The sequence below is a fragment of the Glycine soja genome, chromosome 18 (genome assembly GCF_004193775.1).
Source record: "Glycine soja cultivar W05 chromosome 18, ASM419377v2, whole genome shotgun sequence".
NCBI classification, from domain to species: domain Eukaryota; kingdom Viridiplantae; phylum Streptophyta; class Magnoliopsida; order Fabales; family Fabaceae; genus Glycine; species Glycine soja.
Window position 1 is genome coordinate 34,176,629 of NC_041019.1, and position 23,247 is coordinate 34,199,875.

General features: G+C 37.1%; 2 long non-coding RNA genes and 1 pseudogene across 2 annotated transcripts; 2 read left to right on the plus strand and 1 right to left on the minus strand.

Moving 5' to 3' along the window:
• Nucleotides 1-1,514: 1,514 nt before the first annotated feature.
• Nucleotides 1,515-4,120, plus strand: LOC114395019. Its single transcript, XR_003662924.1, has 3 exons — nucleotides 1,515-1,658; nucleotides 1,861-2,028; nucleotides 2,452-4,120. It is a non-coding gene; the product is annotated as an uncharacterized LOC114395019 (long non-coding RNA).
• Nucleotides 4,121-11,181: 7,061 nt separating this feature from the next.
• Nucleotides 11,182-11,943, minus strand: LOC114397170 (annotated as a pseudogene).
• Nucleotides 11,944-11,997: 54 nt separating this feature from the next.
• On the plus strand, nucleotides 11,998-16,009 carry LOC114395020. Its single transcript, XR_003662925.1, has 2 exons — nucleotides 11,998-15,559; nucleotides 15,689-16,009. It is a non-coding gene; the product is annotated as an uncharacterized LOC114395020 (long non-coding RNA).
• Nucleotides 16,010-23,247: the final 7,238 nt, after the last annotated feature.

Genomic DNA, 23,247 nt, shown 5'->3' on the forward strand with positions numbered 1-23,247 from the left:
TGATGTCTCTTTTATTGAATTTGTACCTATCTGGCTGAAATCTATACCTTTCACTCTCACATGACAATGCTTGGAGCAATTAAAGAATCCTAGGGAAAAGAGTGTGCCACAAATTAGTAGTTCAATGATTAACAATGAAGATCTTTTAAACATATACATATGCTTTACTAATTAATAGTCTCAATTGTGATCTCTTTTACTTTCTGAATTTTGCTAGGGATATTATAGCAATTAATTTTGTGATAAGAGAATTAAAATGTAACTAGAACACAAAATAAGGTATAAAACGAAAAATTGACTTTTCAATGTCATGATTTGAATTATGTGTTCAGAAACATGCACGATATATATAGTCTATAGAGTCTATAGAGACTATATATATCATGTCATGCATGTGGTTCAATGTGGATGTGGGTTTGTCTTCTCTTTCAAACTTTCAATTTTTATTATCTCACATTTAATTATTAAAAGGCAGACGGATTTATAGGCCGAACTTACCCGAACATACCCAAAACTAAAATAAATGGGTCGTGTTCATGGGCCTGTGTACTAGTGGATAATAACTGAGCGGTAAGTACACTATCATGGGTCTTGGATCGCTGATACGCACACCCTAGGCCGAAAATTATAACTTTACTGGTTTGCATGGTAGGAAGAGTAAGTACAATGCTAATTGTGCTGTCAAACCTCAAGTTCAATCTTCTACTAACCACAGTCCGCAAAAAGAAGAAAGACAAGAAGAACGAATTTCAAATAGTGTTCTTTTTATCTTATGCTGATGAAGGGTTTTTACTTATATTATTTTAAGTTTCTATATATAAAAATAAAGGATAAGCCACATTTCAAAAAAGTAGTTTTCTCTAAGCGAAAGTAACAAATAATTTTACCAGTTTTTTTTTTATTTCTATTCTTCATTTAATCATTTGACACTTCATTTCAAATCTCAAGATTTAAGACGAGACTACTTAAGAAATTTAAAATTTAAATTAATTTTTAAGTTTGAAAATTTTGTCATGCACATTTTTAATTTTATTATAATATTTAACATTAAAGTCATTGAAACTGAAAAAAAAAATTAGCTCAAAGCCTTTCAAGAAGGGAATTATTTAATACTTTAACAGTCAATTTGATTTGTTAAAATTTATAATAGTGAATAAAATAAATATTTTGGTTGTTTCACGTTTTATCTGAAAAGGAGTTATAGTACAATACAAATTAAAAAGATGAAGAAAGACCCAAAAACTCAACTTCTTTTAGTTAGTTTAAACAACCTTATCATGTATCCTCTCAAATAAGAATTAAACATCATTATCCACTCTTCCTGTCAAAATTTCAGTAATATCTCAATTCTAATGTGAACATCAAATTTAGACATACAAGTCATAAAAAAAATGGATGAAGAAGCAACAAGTGAAAAAGAATATCTTAATTTTTGAAAAGTAATACATACCGGCACAGCACAAGGAGAATATTGTACGAAAAATCTAAAAGGAATAACAGTAGAATGTGTCCAAAAGCAAGCAGTCATGTGGACCTCATCACCCTCTTCCTATTCTCAACCCTTTGAGCTTATTACAATTCTCAACCACAAAAGTTCTCCCTCCTAACATGTTTGATTTTTAAGCTAACCAATCTCCAACAACAATCTCACTCAGCTGGTAAGCCATTTGAAGCCTTTATGCTGGTTTCTTAATTATATCATGCTTAGTGTGGCTAGGCTAGCTAGCTATAAGTTATACCACATGTACTTAATTTGTGTTATACCCTTTTGCAACTACTAGTTCAAAAGTGACACTATTATTATAGAACAAATTTTAATTGAACAATTCTGATTATGTATCTGAATTAAACATTCATCAGTTCGGAGGTGTGGTTCCAAACAGGAATACATAGGATATGGATGGCTCAGCCTCAAAGCCTTGTAGCACAACAAGAGGAATTGGTTTGGTTAAAGCCGCTGTTAACTTATATCGTAACAGGAATATTGCAGATGTTAATAGTCCTTCGCTGAAAAAGAATTTCTCAACGGTATGTATGTTCCTCATTAATCTTCAACTAGCTGCAGTTGATACCATTTTTTCTACTAAATTGGTTTGTGCAATTTTTCTCAACAAGAATTTTTACAAGTTTGTCACTGTTAAGTAATAAATCTAAATTCAAAAGATTTTCTGAAAAACCCTTACCAAACACACAACAATAACAATAAATGTCTTATCTAGTGATGAAATAAACACAACATATGTTCTACTCTAGTCACTCATGTCTTTCAGTGGTCTTCTTTGTATATGTCAAAATCATTGCACCAATATGTCTTCGTGTACAATTCTTGCCCACACAACATGAACACAACATTATTAAGATTTTGAATTTAAAAATATCTATTTATAGATTCTTTGTGTCCTTTTAATTAGAGCAGTTGATAACAACATTGTTTTGGTAAATATTCCTTAGAAGCACTCTTCAAAAGCAAAACAACTCCACAAACGAAGCAATGATATTGTTCGGTACAAAGAGACCAAATGGGCAGTAGAATGTGCAAAAGCTCAAGCAGAAGCTGAGGTTTCCAATGCTAAACAGACAGTGAAATATCTTTTCTCTATGATTGGGGAATCTATGTACAAGGCAAAAGCCGAAATGTGAGACATGGCACCACTAAAGAAGTATGTGAAACCGAGCAACGATGATAATCAGTATTCACAAGTTATGACAGAATTGGAACATGCTAAGTGGGAATTGTTCCAACTTAAGCTTCATGTGGGTTCTGTTTTGCAGGAGAAACTGCGAGTGGAGAACAAAATCAAAGCATCGAGATCCAGCATGTAGTCCTTCTCAAGAGTAGCACAAAAACTGAGGAAGGAGATTGAGGAAGCCAGTGAAGAACAATTGGTGGTTCAATTGGCCAGAATGGATGCTTTCAATGAACTTAGAGACATTGAACAAGTTGAAAACACAAGGAACAAATTGAAAGAGGCCATTCAAGCGATAGATGATACAAAAGAGCTCGAAATGAAATTGGCCACGACATTGTCTGATATTGATATGTTGAAGAATGAGTTCAAGTTTGTTAACAAAACGGGGAAAAGGTTACTTCAAAGAGGTGGTCAAAGCATTGAGCATATAGAAGAACATTAATCAAGACATGTTGGTGTGTTAGAGCCTACAAAAGAAGAAATAGAGGCAGCAAAGAAAGACTTGGCTTCCATTACAGAACAAGGTTTTAAGTTTATGGCCTCTATGGATGTCACAAGAAATCAACTGAAGTATGTGAGTGCAACCACGATTCATTTAAAGAACACGAAATCGAAAATTGGTGCAAAAGTTTGAAACCTCAGTTACAAGCTCTTGAGAGCAAAATCTAAATTTGAAGTCGTGTCTGCTGTAGAGGAAAAGGCCAAATCAATAGTGAGTAACTTGACACAAACTCTTGATAAGCTCAAGTCCGAAATAAAAGTAGCAAAAAAAGAAAAAGATCTTATAATAAATGGAGAGGTTGCAGAAACCAAAGAAGAGATTAAAAAGGCCTTGTTGGAGATAAAGGTGACTGAGAAAAGATTTCAAGGTGTCGTGTAGGAGCTAGAAGTAGTGAAATCGTCAAAAGCTTTAGCCTTGGAGAAGCTCAAGATTCTTAGGGAGAATGCCATGAAAGACAAAATTAGTAATGTAACAAAGCCTAGTTCGTTAATTATCATATCTAAGTTTGAATATGAATATTTGAGAAACCATGCACGGAAGTCAAATGAAATTGCTGAGAAGGTAAAATGAATTAAATTTTTCTCATAAGCATAAACTAAGCTTATCCATAAGCATAAGTTTAAATCAGCTTTTAGATAATCTAAATGACACTCTGAGAGGGTTTAGACAAATTAGTTTATTCTTGTTTTAACTTGTGAGACTAGTTTATTTTATTTTTCTTTTTATTTAATTATGTAACAAGTACTATTTATTGAGAAATTTATCTAAACAACACAAGAAAATCTTTGAGGTAATTGTGATGATGGTATGCTCCCACTTACAGAACAAATTAAGGGAATAACTTGTTTTTGACACTCTAAGGGGTGACTGGATGGTGGCCTTTGGCATTTGGGAATTTGACCCTCTAAAGCTAAGTAATCCATTCCATTTGGCAGGGCTATGAAGATAAGGTAGTGGCTTCTCAAATCCAAAGGTTTGTTACACAGAAGCTGCCTTCGATCCAAAGGTTCTTCTACTCTCACTACTCTATCCACTAGGTGTTTGTTCATGTAATTCACTTCAACTGGAACACAAAGTTGGATCCTCAGTAGTTAATTTATTTTTCAACTTCAAATGCAAATTTTGAAATAACTTCCACTTTGTTTCACTTAGCAGCAAACCAAGAGAAATAGAAGAAAGAAAATAAAGGGGTATGCTAATGCTACATAATTGACTTCAACAAAGACTTGGATTTGACCTATCTTTACCTAAGAGAGAAAAGAAAGCACAAAAGACAACACTCTTATACTTCTATCTAATTCCTCCTCTTCCGCTACCCTTCCAACTTCATCCTCTCCAAACACTACTTTTCCCTCTATATTGATAAGTAATTAAGTAGTATTTGTTTTGTTTGTCCTAATAAGCGTTCAAAACTAAAAGCCACAGTCATATGATGAATAGCTTAAGTGATTTTGTAGCGTCTATTACTGTGTGTACCTTAATGCATTGGATAAATTGGATCACATAATCTAGACCAAACCTCAGATTGTGTTTATTAATGCAAAATTAAAATATTCAACATGATACGAAAACCTCATCCGGAGTAACGTCCCTCGCAAACTAAACAATTCTTTCCAATAATGACTAAAGATAAAGGAATCTATGTCACTAACCACTGATTTGGGAATACCATGCAGCCTGATCACATCTTCAAAATAAGTCAGTGACTGTCTTCGCTATACAAGGGTGCTTAAGCAACAAAATAGCTATATTTAATAGTCTATCATCAACACAAATAGAATGGCCTCATAGCCTCTTGGGAAAACCCATAATGAAATCTAAGTGTCTTCCCAATTCTGTTTATTAATCTCTAGAGGCTATTAGAGTCCAGCATATGGCTTGACATTTGTTCCTTCAACACACATCACATGACTTCACAAAGTCTTGGACACTTCTCTTAGTCAATCCAGCATACAAGGCAACAAGACAGGTTTGGCTCTCCCAGTCCTTGCTCCAACCCAGGACTGGACTGTTTGAATTGACTGAAACAATTTACCATTTCATTTTTATCTAGATATAACAATTTAAATTGCTTATTAGAAGCTTAGAATGGGATTGTAGAGGGTGTAATTTCTCACCACAATGAAAGCAAAGGCTTTTTTTCACTCAATGAACTCAGGGTAAAAGAGGTGATGAAACCCTTTTTCATCTTTTCTGTTGAGACTCTCTAATGTTGGGACACCAGTCACAACACAAAGCACAAACAAACGCGCTTATGAAGCAAATAAATAAATATCAATAGATGCGTGTAGTTGTTTAATGACTTACCAATACGACTTGACAAGATGCGCTTTCCATGGCCAAACGGCGCTAGCTCAGTATGAGGAATCTTCAATGCGCGAGCTCCACACCGACAATCTTCATGGTGCGAGATCCACAAGGTTCACGGGTTACTGCTTTTTGGGGCGAGGTAGAGTGTTTGGGGTTTCACCTAGGGCATAGCGGGGTAGACTGTTTGGGCTCGAAAATGTTCGCAACTACATTCAAGGGGTGTGTGGGACAAAATATTAACAAAAATACAAGGACGGTCTTAGGCGCTACCCGTCGTTGTCTTGTTTGACCTTTACATTCTAAGACAGTTATTTGTAACCGCCTTAGAATGTGCGTCGTAAATTTGAATATTTGTCCCCCGAATTACAAAAATGTCACTGCGTTCTTTTCTAAGACGATCCTTCATAACCGTCTTAGAAACGACGTCGTGAAAACAACCTTTTGTAGTAGTAATTGTTAATTTACACCATCCTTATGCTCACACTCTGGAAAATAGGTGAAACTTGAAAGAGAAGGATAAAGACTACAAACTATTTGTTTGGTTGAATGATGTGAAAACATATTTGGACAAATTGTAAGCTTCTTCAGGTTATCTTTTTTCATAAAACACTTTCACTTTCTACCACTCAACTTGTGGTATGACAAAACGAAAATATACTAATATACTAAAAGTATCTACTTGGTTGTGGCATTGGCTGCATTTCTCGAGTTCATTTGCTGACCTAAATTGATGTTACACCTTAAATGCTCTAAATGTAGAGATAAAAAAGGAACATTTCTCCCTCCTCTCACTGTCCAAACTATGTAATGCAAATGCATATGTAATGGCCACGTCTTCTTCACCACTCTTTGATGCATATATATTTTTATTATTTTAACTTTTTTTTTCATATGAAGTGTTAATTTGTTTCCAACAAAGTCTAATAATAGTAATTGATGTGAATAATGAGGTGCTGCTTCTTGTTCTGCATCCTACTACATTTAGATCTAAAAGCTGCAAATGGCTGTCATCTAACTATAGGACGGGGAAAGGATATTGAATAAACTCGTCCTTAATTACTTTTCTTTCTAAAAATTGAAGGATTTATTGATCTCCATATAAATGCTATCACATGAATAACGTTCATAAACAATAACAAAAGTATGAAATTAAATTTCACACTAAATAGAATACCTGACAAAGATTTGAAAGAGTGAAAATAATTATCCTCGCATCTTCTGGGTTTATTTTACAGATTCAAAAGTCAGAAAATATACAAAAATTAGATCTAGCAAAGAAAATGTAAACAGCTAAGTATGACGATGACCAACCTAAACCTCCTAAGAAATCTCAACAATTAACACTCCTACTATACGATTATCAATAAAAGGATGTGAAATCTGTCATTCCATACCAGTACCAAGCTACCACTTACACTACTAAGACTCCTACTTCTGAGTAAGTTTCTATTTTAAATGATAAATCACGCATGACAACAATTTGAATCAGTTGTACAATTCAAATAAAATGAATAAAATTGTTTCACCAAAATGGCAAAGAGAAGGGATAGGCACACACCTATATACTTTTACCCTTTCCATAAGTTTGCCTTTACCGCTTGTTTCTTTTATTTGATAGAATATGAATTACTTTAATTACAGCAGAATAATTTCCACAATCCAAGTGGTTCATTTTTTATATGATAATTTTGATACTTATATTCAATAATAGATCTTTCTTCAATTTTTAAGACAAAGTAGGCCTACCCATCCTTTAAAATGTAATAGTACAACCACATCAAATAAACTCACCCACTCGTTTAGGTAGCATCGTAAGTTTCCCAACTGTTTGGATATATAACAATTGGTTTTGTAGTCACCTGAAGAAAAATCATATGTGAATCAAGGATAAGTATTCCACAAAAACAAGTGTCATAACTATAATAATATAATAGCTTATCAACATTGGCACAAAGTTCTTTTTGAATAATATTTGAACACCCTTCTCCTCCGTCTTGTTTTCATCAACAGTCAAGTACGCATTATTACTATTACCTCTACTATTTCTACAAATTAGGTTCCTAATGACCTGAAGATCATAATCCAATGTTGTTTGTTCAGTATGAAATATGTACCCGTTTCGGTTCCGTGTCCATTGGTTCACATATTCTTGACCTCCATCATGATTAATGTTCATCATGAATTTGTTCATGTTCTGATGATCTCGAAACATGAAATTCTGAAACCCGATGTCTTGTTGTTTGATCTCTCTACCAAGGCTAACCTGACTGCAGCTTCCATCAGAGGAGCTGCAACTTGTTTCACTACCAAACACAAGCATGGAACTGTCTGTCATGGGTTAATACTTATGCCTGCATGCGACTAACACTGACCAAGGGCTCTTGGTGTTGCTAAAAAGGGAGAGAGTTGAGGTTGTTGTTGTGTTTCTGTGATTGCTTGAAGGGCTCTTAATGATTAGAGTTGTTGTAGTAGTAGTCCCTATATCCACGAAGAGGATAGTGATGAGTGAGAAGGAAATGATGAAGGGTTTTGAGAGGAGAATTGTTGATAGGGTGCTATTCTTTGATGAGATGAAGGAAGCAACCCCATGAGTTTCCTCTTAAGTTTGTTGTTGCAATACTTGTTGATATCATTGTCAGTCCTGCCATTGTCAGTCCTGCCTGGCAACTGAGCAGCTATAATTGACCACCTACAATATCATCATGAAAAAGAATGATTTATAAATCAATGTGGACATTTACCCAACAACATCTATGACTGCACGTTGTGGCTAGATCTAAACTTGGCATCCAAGTTGAAGACCAGCAACCCAAATCTAGACAAATTCTACATGACTACAGAGTTTTCTCAAATTGTGTGTTTTTTTTTATTTGCTATTTTACTTACCCCTTTTGTGATTGTAGAAACAAGGGAAACAAATGTCCAATATATCTCAATATTCTGGATCTTGAAGGGAATAATTATTTTTACATTTGTTAACTACAGTTTCGTGGGTCTAGCTATGCATATATAGTGCAAAAAAATGGGTAGCAATAACTAGTACCTGATTCCAATAATAGCATAAAGGCTGCAAATGATTCTATCTTCCTCATCGGAGAATTCCCCGTGCTTAATGTTAGGCCTTAGATAGTTCAGCCATCTCAATCTGCAACTTTTTCCACATCTCTTTAGACCTATATTCATATAAAAATACTTTGCATTATAGTAGTAATTTAATTAAGAGTGTGTTTGGATGGAAAAATTTTAAAATCTAAAAAATTTTAAATTTTAACAATTTCAAATACTTCAATTGAAATTCTTTTATTTTCAAAATTGTGTTTGGATAAAAAAAAATTAAAATTATAAGGATGAAAAAAATGAATGAAAAAAAAAGAAAAAAGATGGTTGGTGTGCTAGTTATGCGTATTCCTCAATGTTCACACCCGATCAATATTTTAGGAGCTCAGACGGTGTTTCTTGAAAAAGACTGTAAGAAGAGAATTTCAATTTCTCATCTTTTAGAAGGAAATTGAAATTCCAGATTTTTAGTTGTTTAAAATTCTGTTTTAAAATTCCAAAATTTTAAATTCTTCATAAAAAGCATCCAAACAATGAATTCTAAATTATAGAAATTCAAATTCTCTGATAAATTACTTTCCTCAGTTAAAATTCTCTATCCAAACGCACTCTTAATCTCCATCTAACTGGCGAACATGTGTGATAAGGGAGCACCCGAATATTCAAGATATTAATGGGCTTAATTATATAGTATTAATGGATTATTTATGTTGTCAGAAAATCATTGTGTAGCAATAGGTGTATCTTTTGGAACTGCACATGACCACGTCGTTAAACTTGACAGCTAAAGAAACCAAAAAAAAAAAATGATGGTTAAGCTGGATGTTCATTTGTAGATGCAAAATTACATAACTCTGTGATACATAAATAGTTGTCTCTGCTTGCAGTCTTTCCCTAGCTAACAAACATTTGTAGATGCTAAATTAAATAACTTTGTGATGCATAACTGCTGAGGAACTAATTCGTTGAACCTCTCTTCGATGCATTTCCTGTAGTGTTGTTTTCTTAACTGTTTTATGCATTAATTCCATTGTCTTTCTTATATTATTTCAATGCATTTCCTGTAGTAGTGCTGTTTGGTGGACCAGTTCAGTGGAGAAAGTAATCATGTTATACTTCCTTTGGATGACAACCAGGTCAGCTTCTTTCTTATATTATTTCCATGCATGTCCTTTATCGCTATCGATAATCTCGTTGATGTTTTATTTGTAGTTGGATCTGATGTATACGTTCAATGGGGGGGGGGGGAGGGGATGGTTGATTAGCTGTCTTGTGTCTTCATTTTACATGATGCTGGAATAGATTAGATGATATTCAGATTTAAATGTTGTTTGTGTTCCATTTACGTGGCTTCATATCTGTCTTTAGCAGTGCATTGCTCATTTTACATTATACATGTCCTTTATCGCTATCTTCTGTTAATGGTGATAAAAGACGGAAAAAAATGAAAACCTGAATGATAAAATTTATAATTAAGTCAATTGTCTCATCTCACTTCATTCAACTCAAACAATACTACTTAGATTTTACTCTATTTCTCTAACCAAGCAACTCAACATTCAATTTTATTTTCATTCTATTTTTCTTTTTTTTTAATTAACTCTTTCAATTTTATGTATTCTATCTTTCACTTCACAACCAAACAAACCATTAGTTAAATGGAACGAAAAATTTACTATAAGAAAAATTATTAGCTTAAACAGGTCTTTGGTCTCTCAAGTTAGAATCAATTTTATTTTGTCCTCCAAATTTAAAAATATTTTTTAGTCCCCCTAATTTAAAAATGTCTACTTTAGTCCTTGGAAGCTTGACACTGGGAGATGGTAAAATCATTGTGGGTTGGACCTTGTTTGCTACTAACTCAATAGTGGAGAATTTTCCACTTATTTACAACAAGATTGTATCAGCATGCAACTCGGTAAAATTATTAACCGGAGTAGCCACAAGAGGGATCATTATATGTGATGCCTTATACTCAGTTTCTGTCTTAACCCAAATAGCTTGTGTTATTGCGGCCAGTGTGTATGGGGCTGTGTTTATCTCTGAGGATCTAGAACTAATTGAAACAGGACATTTGTTCACTCCAAGCATTGTGATCAGCCCAAATGATGCAAAATCGGTGATTAAGTACGCAAAAAGTGCTCAAATACCATTTGCCAACATCAACTTTCAACAAACATTTGTTGGAATAAAGCCATCACCAGCGGCTGCATATTACACTTCAAGAGGTCCTTCAGCAAGCTACTTGGGGATCTTGAAGCCTAATGTAATGGCACCTGGCTCCAATGTTTTGGCTGCTTTTGTTCCAAATAAACATTCAGCCAAAATTGGCACAAATGTGTTTTTGTCAAGTGACTACAATTTGTTGTCTGGAACATCCATGGCATGTCCTCATGCATCTGGTGTTGTTGCTCTTTTGAAAGCAGCACACCCTGATTGGAGTGTAGCTGCTATAAGATCTGCATTGGTTACAACTGCAAATCCCCTTGATAATACTCCAAATCCAGTAAGGGATAATGGAAACCCATTTCAATATGCTTCTCCTCTTGCTATGGGAGCTGGTGAGATTGAACCTAATAGAACACTTGATCCTGGTCTCATATATGATGCCACCTCTCAGAACTATGTTAACCTCCTTTGTGCTTTGGGATACACAAACAACAAAATGTTAACCCTCATATATGATGCCATTGTATCTAAATCATCACCACTTGATCCAACTGCCATATGACTATATGAGCCTAAAAATAATGGATCTATTCCCCACTGGCTCTTCAACACTTTATTGAATTTCACCTTGTATTCTTGAGAGTACTTCTCAGAATTCACATTGTCGTTGAAAAACTCAAGTGAATGTGATAGGAAGCCTAAAATTGTGTCTGAAATCCCTTCAATGATCTCTTCTTCTTTGAGTGACTCTAGTGCCAAAGCTTCTTCCCCACCAAGCCAAAATAGGAGGACACTAGAATTGTTGTAAATGGGACAAAGGGCAGTTGTCCTCCTCATCCACCAGGGTATTTTCTTGTGCCTCAACTCAGGTTGAGGTGAGTGAAAAACCATTTGCAAGAAAGGGAACCCTTTGGAGTGTTCATGTTCATCTTTTCTCTCATGTGGAGGCTCACTCAATTGTATAAACAACTTATTAACAACACCAAAACCAAGCCTTTAAATAGCCTCGACCTTGAAAGAGGGTAAAGGGGGATTAAACATCAACATACCTGAATCATCATCATGAATAGAAGCCTTCAACACTCCAAGTGAAACTGTGACAATGACACGATCCACAGACATAATAGAGCCTTCAACACTCCAAGTTAAAGATACTTTGGACAATTCACTTTGTTGGTTGACCGAAGATAAAGTCATAGTATTTGAAGCTGCCATTACCTGACTCATCTTTATTGTTATTACCATCTATATATCTAGGTATGTAACTTAATCCGACTTTTGTTTGGATTCTAAGTTTGTTGTTCATATATTACTATTATTGTCCATTAAAAATATGTGCATTTGGAGTGAACCCTAGTTTCCCGTTTAAGATTCCGTACCATGATTAATACGGATAGTTTGGATTAGTCGTGGTATGGAATCTTGAATTTTCCGTTCGTACAGTTTGGGAACTCTCTTTTTTTTACTTCATTCGTACTTATAGGTTAAGTATGTTGGGTTATATTTGATAAAATTTCGAGTGCATACTTGATTATGGTCAATTTATGTGACTGCTTTCATTTGGTGTACTTGGAGACCAATGTCGAATGCTGCCGAAATTTCATCAAATTTAGCATAACATACTTAACTTGTACATATGAATGAAGAAAAAAGGTTGTTCCTGAATGGGAATTTCATGCATACGGCATAACAGAGGCGCTCTGATAGAATAGAAAACATGAATCGAAGTTGGATTCAAGCACTGCGCATAAGTGACGAGTATGAAAAGCGGGTTGAAGATTTCTTGGAGTTTGTGCAATAGCATGCACCCATGTTGGGTGAAAATTATTTCTGTCCATGTGTTAACTGCGCCAATGGAAGGCATCATTCATTAAATGACATTAGATCACATCTTATTTGTGGCGGCTTCAGTCGAAGTTATACAAATTGGATATGGCACGTTGAATTGCCACACATCCCAACCGTCGCTGACACTAAAACCATGTACAAACCGGAGATCGAATGGAAGACATGATACGCGATCTTGGGCAAGAGGGTTTTCTGCAAGCTCATGCACCCTATTATAAAGAATTACAAACATATTCAAAGTTGTCATTGTACTTGGGGTTCACAACCTTCACTAAGTTATTTGCGGTGCTAGCTTTGGTCAACTTGAAGGCCAGATTTGGGTGGAGTGACAAAAGTCTCACTGAGTTGCTTGTGTTATTGAAGAATATGCTTCCTAACGATAACAAGTTACCCAAGAGTCACTACGAGGCAAAGAAGATATTATGTCCTGTGGGTATGGAGTACCAGAAAATTCATGCATGCTGTAATGATTGTATGCTATACAAAAATGAGTTTGCGGAATTGCACAATTGCCCGACATGTGGGGTATCACGATACAAAGTGAATGATGGAAAATACAGTGATGATGTAGGCACAAACAACAATCGTCCAGCAAAGGTTTGTTGGTACCTTCCAATTATACCAAGGTTTAAGCAATTGTTTGCTAGTGCACACGATGCTTCAAACCTTACATGGCATGCAGTTGGCAGAAAAAAAATGATGGGTTACTCCGACATCCCGCTGATTCTCCACAATGGAAGACAATTGATCACTTGTATCCTGAATTAGGAGCGGAACCAAGAAACCTACGGCTTGGTCTTGCTTCGGATGGCACGAATCCATTTGGTAACTTGAGCACTAGTCACGGTTCATGGCCTGTTTTGCTAATGATTTATAACCTTCCTCCTTGGTTGTGCATGAAGCGCAAATACATGATGTTGTGTATGATGATAGCGGGTTCAAGACAGCCAGGAAACAATATTGATGTCTATCTAACTCCATTGATTGAAGACTTGCGCAAGTTGTGGGTAGACGGGATTGATGTGTATGATGCAAATGTTGGACAAACCTTTTTATTGCGTGCGATGATATTTTGCACCGTTAATGACTTTCCAGCTTATGGGAATTTGAGCAGATATGGTGTCAAAGGACACCACGCATGTCCAATCTTTGAGCAAAACATGAGTTTCATCCAACTTAAACATGGCAAGAAGACGGTATATACAAGGCACAGAGATTTTTGAAACATTATCACCCATATCGGCAATTGAAGAAAGCATTTAATGGAACCCATGATACTGAAGGTGCCCCGAAACCGTTAGTTGGACATGAAGTGTATGATCGGGTGAAAGACATCGTAACTATTTTTGGTAAGACACGAAGGAAGGATCATGCTGGCAAGAACATTTGGAAGAAAAGGTCAGTATTCTTTGATTTTCCTTATTGGACCAATCTACATGTTCGACATTGTCTCGACGTAATGCATGTGGAGAAAAATGTGTGATAGTTTAATTGGCACCCTTCTTAACATCAAAGGCAAGACAAAGGATGGTCTCAAATGTCGTCAGGATTTGCCCCCAACATGTTACACAATGTCAACCAAGGAGAAAAAACATTTTTGTCATTATCTGAAAAATGTTAAAGTCCCACAAGGATACTCTTCCAATATCAAGAGCCTTGTGTCAGTTAATGATTTAAAGTTGGTTGGCTTGAAATCTCATGACTGTCACGTGTTAATGCAACAACTGTTGCCAGTGGCCGTTCGTGGTATCTTGCCTGAGAAACTTAGGGTTGTCATAACCCGCTTGTGTTTTTTCTTTAATGCTATTTGTAGAAAGGTTATCGACCCAGAACAATTGGATGATTTGGAGAATCGGGCAGCCATTATCCTATGTGAATTAGAGATGTATTTTCCCCCATCATTTTTTGACATCATGATTCACTTAATTGTTCATCTTGTACGGGAGATTCGTTGTGTGGGCCCATGTTTTTACGTTGAATGTATCCTATTGAATGTTATATGAAGGTGTTGAAAGGATATACAAAAAATCAATATCGATCAGAGGCTAGCATTGTTGAAAGATATGTTGTTGAGGAAGCTATTGAGTTTTGTTCAGAATATATAAACACTGATACATTAGTGGGAGTTCCTCAAAGTCGTCATGACTTCTCCATTGAAGGTCGGGGCATACGAGGATTCAATGTTGTAACTATGGATCGCCAACAACTGTCACAAGCTCATCTATACGTATTACATAACACAACAGAGGTCATCCCATACATAGATGCTTACAAACAACATGTTACTGGTATTCACCCAAAAATGAACATGATGAGGTTGTTGCAAGAGCACAATAGAAATTTTATCCTATGGTTTAGAGAAACAATCTTCGCCGATCATAGTGCTTCGAACACATTAAGATTGCTAGTTGTCGGTCCAACTTGGAAGGGCTATGATATCAATCATTATTCTTTCTACACAAAGTCCCAGGATGATAAAAGTAGTGTGCAGAATAGTGGGGTGACTGTTGATGGTCAATCTGATCACTTTTGTAGTGCTTCAGATAACAATCTCATTCAAGCATGCATGCCTTACTATAGAGTCATGGAAGATATTTGGGAGCTTGATTACAGTCAATTTAGAGTACCTCTATTCAAGTGCCAGTGGGTCAATGGAAATACCGGTGTGCGTCAAGACCAAATGGGATTTACTTTAGTAGACCTTCAAAGGGTAGGTTACGAGGACGACCCATTCATTATGGCAGTGCAAGCTCAGCAAGTGTTTATGTAGAAGATCCCAACAACTCTAGATGGTAAGTGGTTTTGCAAGGGAGAACAATTTCTATCGGTCACCATATTGATGGTTCAACACTTGATGTCAGTGACATGCCGCCTTTCTCCAAAGACATGCCTTTGATTAATGATGAACAACAAGAAGATGATGTATATGCAAATCGTACTGATCATGACAAGGGTTTATGGGAGAACATTCCTACATAACTGCGTAAGCACAAAGTACCATATACATATTCCATGTCTTTTAATTGTAATGCATAAATTTATAATTAAATTTACAACTTATTGTGTATTACATAACTGACTTTGCCAAACTGAATTTTTTTTATTTCCACAGGCTTATGGCAACACCCCCAAGGTCCCCGCCACATTCAGATAATCCTCTCGAGGTTACTTCAAGGAGGACTAGACAATCCACCAGGCTTAGAAGCTTGACTACTAGAAGCTTAGATAATCCATGACCAATTGTTAACGTCAATCCTGCTACTGGTAGAGGATCAGGGCCCTATAAAGAAAAATTTCATAGTTATCTAGGGGTTGTGGCAAGAGAAAAAATTCCTATTATCCACTCCAATTGGAATCTTGTCTCGAACAATTTAAAGAACCTAATATGGGAAGATATTTTGGTAAGTGGTTTTAAGTACACGTATGTTTATGATTGTCTTTATAAGTCACTTTTAAATGAATCATTCACTTACTGTTACATAACAACTTTGAAATGCAACGCAAATTTGACATCCTTGAATGTGAGGTTGCCAAAAAGAAGGTGATGTCAATAGTCGCAAGTAGGTGGAGGCAATTTAAGTCTTCCTTGACTTCTAAAATTTGTCTATGCTGACAATGAGGGTCAACAAATAAATTATCCTACAGTGAAGTATGGTCTTGATCCAGCTACATGGGCGAAATTTGCAAAAAGCCGCCAAACCCCTAATTGGCAGGTGTCGCAACCTACCCTTTTGTGGGCGAGCGAGGCGAGGCTCACAGGTGCGTCTTCCATAGGAGGAAAATGCGTGGAGTCGCCACCAACGTTTATTGAAAGGAAAATGTTAGAAAAACCAAAGGAAACCGGTCATGAAGAATATTCCAGATTCGGGAGTTATCTTTACGTTTGAGGAAGGTATTAGCACCTCTCACGTTTGTCCCAAAGGACAACAGCCTTAGATTAGAATTGTGTGAAATTATGTATCTAAACTTTTATTTCTTTTTTATTTTTGAGGTCGAAAAAAGCGGGGCTCTTGCTCCTACGTACCCTCCATCAAAGAGGAAATCAGACCTATGTAGTTCTTTCAAAAGGGGCGAATCAAGTGATTCTTTTTACTTGAAAGGGGGTCAATTTAAGGCGTTGGACCTTAAAATGATCCATTTTACTTGGTGAGAAAGCTAAGGCGTTGGACCTTAAAACATTTTTTCAGTGATTTTTGCGGACAAAGCTTGATTTTGTGAGTTGATTTTAGCCTTAGTTTCACTTTTGTTATTAGTCAATTCAATTTAAGAAAGAAAAATCCCAAAGAGAAACGTCCGATAGATTTTTTTTGTTTTATTTTACTAAAAGATAATTTTTTATTATTATATTATTATTTTAGCTCTTTTTTGGTTTCCAACGTGGTTACGACATGACCGAACGGTCGGATTTCATTTTAACAGAAATTAATGGATATTATAATTCAAATGATCGGTGGAAATTTATTTTATTTTTTGATTAGGCGAGAAAATGACTTAAATAAATGACTAAAGCACGTCAAAAGGGGGTACGGAAAGTAAATGAAATGAAAATAAAAGTATGCGAAACAAATGGGGACCACCAAGGGTACATAGAATGACTTAAAAAGTTCGATTTCGGGAACTTACCGGTTGAAGACCGAAGAACGACGAAGAACGAACGAAAGATGGCGGAAAATCTTCAAGGAATCACCCACGGAAATGTTTCGGACGCGTTACGGAAGCGCCTCGGCGTGGATTTTCTTCACGGAAACGATTTTTTTCACTAATTTCAAGTGATCCTCAAATACCAGGAGGGTTGAACGTTTTTCTTCTTCCCTCCTCCCCCTATTTATAGGAAAATGAGGGAGGAGCTTGCCACCCAGCTCACCCAGGCGAGCTAGGTTGCTTCCTCCAGAAGGCACCGCCTGCCTTCTGGAGGAACATCCTGGAAGGTCCAAGTGGGCCTGGTTGCTATTTGCATCCCCCCTGTTTACTAAATACACCCCTACCTTTTTTTACTGATTCTTTTTCCGCAACGTTACGGAAATTTACGAATTCCGTAACGATACTTGTTTTCCTTCAGTAATGTTACGGAACCTCACGGATTACGTAATCATCCCTTTTTTGGCTTTCGGAATGTTACGGAACCTCACGGATTGCGTAACAATGCTTCCTTTTGATTTCCGGCATGTTACGGAACTTCACGGATCGTGCAACAATGCTCTCTTTTGACTTCTGGCACGTCATGAAACTTTACGTATTGTGCAACAATGGGTGCCAAGTACCTCGAAGCAGTCAAGCAAAGGTTGCACGCCACCAAACAATGGTCCTCAGACGAAATTAGGGTATGACAGTTGCCCCTCTTTACTTACCTTTTATCGGAGATAGGAGGAAAGCAAAGATAAAACACTGATTTCGTCCATCTTAGCCCTTTCCGTAATTACTCTATGATGACTCCCGTCTCTCCTTCTTCTTTCTCTACACAACACAAAACAAAAAAAACAAACAAACAAAAATAACATAATATATATACGTATACACATGTTTGGTGAAGGAACCGATTGGGAAAATAACAAAAAAATCGTATTTTCCCCTCACCGGAGACTCCGTACTTGATAACGGAGGACGCATGAACAGCGCTAGACAATCAATTCATGGGGCTCCGAATAAGATGGTGGAGGATGCACGAACAACACTAGGCAATCAATTCGTGAGACTCCAGACTCAATGGTGGAGGATGCATGAATGACAATCAATTCATGGGGCTCCGAACAAGATTTGATGGTGGAGGATGCACAAACAGTGCTAGGCAATCAATTCGTGGGGCTCCGGACTCGATGGTGGAGGATGCATGAATGGCAATCAATTCATGGGGCTCCGAACAAGATTTGATGGTGGAGGATGCACGAACAGCGCTAGGCAATCAATTCGTGGGGCTCCGGACTTGATGGTGGAGGATGCATGAATGGAAATCAATTCATGGGGCTCCGAACAAGATTTAATGGTGGAGGATGCACGAACAACGCAAGGCAATCAATTCGTGGGGCTCTGGACTCGATGGTGGAGGATGCATGAATGACAATCAATTCATGGGGCTTTGAACAAGATTTGATGGTGGAGGATGCATGAACAGCGCTAGGCAATCAATTCGTGGGGCTTCGGACTCGATGGTGGAGGATGCATGAATGGCAATCAATTCATGGGGCTCAGAACAAGATTTGATAGTGAAGGATGCACGAACAGCGTTAGGCAATCAATTCGTGGGGCTCTGGACTCGATGGTGGAGGATGCATGAATGACAATCAATTCATGGGGCTCTGAACAAGATTTGATTTTAGGACCGAATGGTCCACCGGGTTCTTTCACCTAAAAGGCGAACATGCTTTAGCAAGGAAAAATAAATCATTCACGAGAGCACCATATTTTTAGAGAAACAATATGCTTATGCAAAAATAGTTTTCCTTGTAACCGAAAATGAAGGGTAGGATGTCAACGTTTAGCTTTTAAATGAACATTCAGGGGAAACGTCGGGTCAAACTGAAACTGGGAATAAAATCACTCATGGTGTATAAAACTCGCACAGGTAAGTGTTTTACCGTAATTCCAAACCATAGCTGCACCATGACTTTATTTTGCACATGATTTCCTATCGAACCAAAAGATTACACGTGTGATCACGGATCAATAGGATTTTCTCAAGGGTGGTGTTTTGGAGAAGAAGTTGGGTGTTTCGGTCTTTTCCTCTTTGTTTATGTGGGGTGGGACATCGCCAGTCGGGAGCGACCTTGAATGGCAATCCCAAAGGAAGAACCACTTTAAAAATGGGTTTTCCCTTTGCCAGCAGTCATTTACCTCGCCGAAAATTCATCTGGTCCGAAGATCTTCTGTTCTCTTTCTTGGTTTCCTTTATTGATCAGGAATTAATCTGTTTTCCTCCGATCTTTTCCTTTTTTACTTTCTTCCGATCTTCAATCGAGAATCCTTCTTTTCCTTTTCTTTTCTTTCTTTTCATTTCTTCCTTTTCATTTCTTTCTTTTCATTTCTTCCTTTCCATTTCTTTCTCTCCTCTTTTTTTTGATCTTTGGTTGGGAATTCGAGTTTTAGCATTCATTATTCGCTCTCCCTTGAGGAGATTCTGCTGTCCTCTTCTTCGGGGGAAAGGATGAGGATTCTCTTCATGGGCCAAGGTTCAAGGTAGCTTAAGGTTGTGTCTTAACATGGTCTTTTCATCATGCGTGCCCGATTTTGATATTTGGGGCAAAACAAATTCATGTGTCAGGGTGTCGGTTTCGGGTTAAACTCCCATATTATTCCCACGAGGCGCGCGTAACAATGATGATTTGGAAACAACGCGCAAAATTAGTCATGCATACAGCTAGGTGGGTACTCAAGCATCCAGCTTATGGCATTATGATACTAAGGCTTGGGATTTACGCAAGTAGACCTAACATTTCCAAATTATGTTCTTTCATTGGTTCAACGAATCCATCCATTCTTATCTCGGTTATTTTGAAAAATAAACTCTTAGTGTCAATTTCTTGTTTCCAAAAGATATGTTTGCTCTCTACGAATGATTTGTGCTTCCTATGACCATAACATGCCGACCTTCGAGGTCTTTCTTTCTCTTTTCTTTTTGTTTCATTTTTTCTTATGCATGTTTGCAAAAAACTATACATCCATCGCTATCTATGAGAAAAGCTTTTTTCTCTGTACACCTACGTTCCTACACACGAAAAAAAACTTTTTTCTCTATATACACACGCATTGAAAAACTCTTTCTCTCTATACCGACATGGTCTATATACAATCTCTATTCCTTTTCAAAGATTTCTTTTCCCCTTTTCAATATACACTCGTTGTTTATATAAAAATTTCCTTTATATACACTCATTGCTCATATACAAGAATTTCTTTTCACACATTGTTTATATACAAAAATTTCTTTTCTTTGCTTCATATACAGATATGACATTTTGTTCACAACGTCTCTTTCTTTCTCTATTCTTGGCGTTATTACGACGTTTGTTCGTTTTATTTTAGGATGACGTTCCTAAACGAAAACTCTACACGGTTCCGGAATTTCAACAAATATCATCGACAATAACGAAATAAGCACTAACGCAACAATCCAAACAAAATGTATGCACAAAACAAATGACAGTCGAAAAAAACAACAAAAACAAACGTTAGTCCCTCAAGTCATAGAAACAAGATAACATACAAATGATAAATGATGAAACATAAAAAATGAAAAGAATACGAATCTGGGGATCCCACGGTCATGTGGCTCCGCTCCTTCCCAAGAAATCGAACAGGTTAGTCATATCCTCGTCCATGTGGGGTTCATCCATCCCACTGGGGGGGTCCTACAGGCTCCTCCCAGACCTGGGCATCAGGCCAGTCTCTAGGCCTCCCTGTGCGCTAGCGATTTTCTCGCCTCCCTAACTTCACGGGTTAGTGCTTGACAGAGGTAGTCTGCACGGAAGATGACGTAAATCTCCGCGTGTCAACAGGCTTGTTGGCCGCGATTGACAAAGGGTGCAGAAGACGACGTTAGTCTCTGCATGCTATCAGGCGTTGAGTCTTACAGATAGCAGAAGAACATTTGCGGGTTACCGTCGGGTGTCCCTGCATGCCACCAGACTCTTGGGTCACGATAACAAAAGGTGGGGTGGTCGACAAAAGCAGGGCTTTTGCTCCTACGTATCCTCAATTTGTGATGAGGAACTCAGACCTACGTAGTTCTTGATAACTGTGAGACTAAAATAGTCTCGGTGTTTTCTTCACTAAAACGGGAACATGCTTTAGTAAAGAAATAAAACTTCCAACTGATCAGAGCAACATATGATTTTTGATGAAAAATAATGTGTCTATCGGGGAAGGAGAGTATGCTGATGAAATTTTCTCATAACCATGAATGAGACCTTGGATGTTAGCATTTCGTTTCTAAACGACCATTTAGAGGAAAACACTGGGTCCAACGTAAATAGAAGAAAATCACTCAAAGTGTATCAATCTCACACAGGTAAGTGTTTTATCCTAATTCCGAACCATAGATATGTCATGACTTGACTTTGCAAATCATTTCCTATCAAATCAAAGATTACATGCGTGATCATGGATCAATAGGACTTCTTCTTGGGAATGGGTTTTTTTTTTGTGGGAATTTTTGCTTTGAGTGTTCTTGGCCTTTCCTTTTCTATTTTTGTTTAGTGTGAGGTGAACAAGTCACTGACGCACAAGATTTTGGTTGGCAATCAAAGGGAAAGGACCACTTTAGGTTGTGGTTTCCTTTCTTTTTCTTGTTTACTTGGTGACAATTCTGTATTGTTCAGATATTGTCTGGTCCAAAGACCTTTCTGGATGTTTCTTCTGTTTTCTTTCGATCCTTGATCGGGAATTTTCTTTCCTTTTTTGCTTTCTCCCACTCCTTTATTGGGAATTTTCCCTTTTTTAGTTTTCTTTCGAGGGCAAGGATTGACATTCTCACAGTGGGTCAAGGTTTATGGTAAGTTGGGATTTTGGCTCAAGGCTTGTAGAACGACTGGTCATGATATATGTCAGGGTTTGGCCAGCGGTTCGGGGATAAAGGGGACGTCCCACATTATTTCCATGATACGCATGCAACAATGATGATTAGGAAATTTTATGCAAAACTGGTCATGCATGCACCCATGTGGACACTCAAGCATCAAGTTTTTATGGTCATGTGACACTAGGGCTCAGGATTCATTTTCCCTATTTTAAGTCAACCCAGTGTTTCCAAAATATGCTCCTTTTTCAATTCATGCATTCATCCGAGTCCATTTTGGGCGTTCGGGAAAATTTTCACAGCATTCACCCTTTAGGTGTATGCACATTGTTTTTTCAAAAAATTGGTTATGATCAGTGAATCTTTTTTCAAAGAAAAGCTGGAAGTTATTTCTCTTCAAAAGCATGTTGGCTTTTCAGCTGAAAGATATATTTTTGTTCTCTTTTTGTTTTTGTTTTTGTTTTTTTTTTCATGAGGCATTTTGCTACCTAAACATGTGTATATTTTTGTGAGGTATTTTTGCTATATACATGCGTATCCAAGGTATCTTGCTACCTAAACATATATATATATATATATATATATATATATATATATATATATATATATATATATATTGTGAGGTATTTTTGCTATATACATGCATATCTAAGGTATTTTGCTACCTAAACATACGTATATATATTTTGTGAAGTATTTTTTTTTGCTACATACATGCATATCTAAGGTATTTTCACTACCTAAACACACATACATATATTTTGTGAGGTATGACTACCCTCCGAGCTTGTGCTTGTTTTATTTAAATTCCTAGGATCATGAGCAACTAGGTGTGTCCTACTATGACTTGAGAAACAAAAGTGATCAAATAACAAGCAGAGATTTAAAAGGTACTAGGTTGCCTCCAAGTAGCGCTTCTTTAACGTCTTCAGCTGGACGCTTGATGACTTGTCGGTCACGGACCTAGTACTTTGCTTATCTTTGGCTTTGGACTTGGTCGCCTACTGGTCGGCCATGGGTCGTAGGCAACGCACTAACTTTTTTGTGGATGAGCTGAGGGGCTTTGGAGGTGGCGGCGATGCATCTGTTGCCCATTGCCGGCCATCCCCAGGCTACTGTGGTGTCTCGCCCTGCGCCTGCCTAGGGGCGCAGTACTTCTTGAT